This window comes from Sinocyclocheilus rhinocerous, unplaced genomic scaffold (assembly GCF_001515625.1).
Source record: "Sinocyclocheilus rhinocerous isolate Xijiao unplaced genomic scaffold, SAMN03320098_v1.1 scaffold2415, whole genome shotgun sequence".
Taxonomy (NCBI): domain Eukaryota; kingdom Metazoa; phylum Chordata; class Actinopteri; order Cypriniformes; family Cyprinidae; genus Sinocyclocheilus; species Sinocyclocheilus rhinocerous.
The window spans coordinates 170,405-172,830 of NW_015666566.1; positions in this window are offsets into that span (position 1 = coordinate 170,405).

A 2,426-nucleotide genomic window follows, 5' to 3' on the forward strand; every position below is an offset into this window, starting at 1 on the left:
CACTTGTGTACAAATTCATTACCACCTTCACCAATACATTTCAAGACAATCACCTGCTTTGAGAAATATTCCTGTTATTACGCAGAATCCACATGCAAAGCACTTGAGAGAAATTAAAGAACATAATATTTTTTTTTAATGGTGGATGCCATTAATTAGATGTTGTGCACCTGAAATGTTTTTAATGTTAGAGCTTTCAAGTTTTGAATACTTACAGTCCAAACACAAGCATTCTGCACCCAAGATACGCAAAAGGTAAACCTTTTCACAAAAACGAATAGTTTTGTGCAATGAAAATTTATATAGTCATTTAGTGTGTTTGTTTTATATATTGTGTAGTTATTGAAGGGGTGCGCTGAGCAATAAGTGCACAAGCTTTCTGTCCTCTGTTTGAACCTAATGCATCTTTTTCAGTCTGCTGTCCAATGGCGATCTTAAACTTGATCTTGAGTGTTAAATCAAGGATATAAATATGCAGATTCACTTCAAGGCTATGACACATCCTTGAAGACTTCCTAGACTTAACAAGTGACGATCACACATATCAAATTTAAAACCAACCCTCTTACATTTGACCATAATTTATGCAGTCTGCCAGTAAAGATGTTTTTCTTACATGATTATGGGCATCAGTTAACTAAGCTCAAGAGACTAGTTACCTCAGTGTTCTCTGGCTGCCTGCATGGGTGAAGGGAGAAACCTCAAAAACTAGAAACACCAAGCAAGGGACTACCTTGTTATTTCAAAAAGAATATCCGCTATGGTTTATGTACAGTATGTATATTATCTTAAACTGAATTACAAACACATTAAATCAGCACAACTTATGCCTTCCTTTTTAAATAAATGACACTTGGATTGGTGTGTCATAAGTGTGCAAATTTTGGGGCCACATTGTTGACTATTGAGAGCTAAACTTAATCTATAACGCATGGAATAGACACACACTTAATACATAATAACACTCTTCTTTTTGTCCTTGGTATCAAATGACGTATCGCAATTTGGAAATTCCAAGCCCTAAAGGATTTACAACCATCTGACACTACAGCATCACATACCTGCTCATTACATAAAGTGTTCTTCCGTAGTCTTTCATCACCCTGTTCAATATCTTACCTTCTCTCCTCTGTTTTCTCCTTCCCCTCTCTCTGATTCTGCCCTCGGGCCCATTTCTACCTCAGGCAATGCTGAACAGTGTTCGGGTGAATCCAGGGAACAAATTAAATAACAAATCCAGTCCTAGAATGGACGGCAGCTACAGCGTGGGCTGCGATGATGCTGTTTGGGTGGTGTGGAGCTCCAGCCAGTAAGCCTGGTGTCTGGTGCTGACATGTTTGGCTCAGACAGCAAAGGAACCTGACGATAAGGCACTGAGTGATGGAAGCAGATGCAGTCAGGCCACCACGCGCTCATATTATGCTATCCGCAGGTTTGGTTTTACTGCACTCGCATTCTTGTGCTCTTCAGAAACACATTGCATAATGTCAGTGTCACGTTCAGGTAAACATGGTGGTCAGATTTGAAGAAATTTAGTGTTACATCACTTGCTCACCAATGCAGTGAATGGGTGCCGTCAGAATGAGAGTTGATAAAAACATCACAATAATTCACGTCTCCGGTCCTTCAATTAACGTCTGTGTTTGTAATGAACAAATTCATAATTAAAACATTTGTAACTTCAAACTGTTGTCTAAATATGAGACCTGGGGCCAGTTGCATAAACTTAGTCTCTATGTTAAGACAGTGTCTTAAGAACTAGTCTGACCAACTAGCAGTTAGCCAAAGGGTAATCAGTCTTATTTTTGGATTCAACTCAGACTAATCTACATTTTTATGTAACTGAATTAAAAAACATCACCAGTCTTAAAGAAAAAAATTAGCAAACTAACTTTTAAGACTAGTCTTAACCTTTTATGCAACCGGCTGTATCCACAATATTGCTTTATTCGGTGAAAAGTAATTTTGTCTGAACAAGCAAAACAACAAATAAACAAATATGTTGGTGGATTTTGATGTGAGAGGGGATGAACTTTTTCACTGGAGAAAGTGTTATGGATTATGGACTTTAAGCGATTGTTTAAAGTTAAAATGTCTTAATGATAAATTTGTTTCTTACAAACATGCAGCTTTTCACTTCATGTTAATTGATGAACTGGAGTTGTTTGTGTATTATTGTGATGTTTTTATAAGCTGTTTGAACTCTCATTCTGACGGCACCCATTCACTGCAGAGGATCCATTGGTGTGCAAGTGATGTAATGCTAAATTTCTCCAAATCTGTTCTGATCATGAAACAAACATCCTGGATGGCCTGAGAGTGAGTACATTTTCAGTTTAACCATTTTGTGCAGTTTATACATACATACATACATACATATATATATGTGTGTGTGTGTGTATATATATATATATATATATATATAT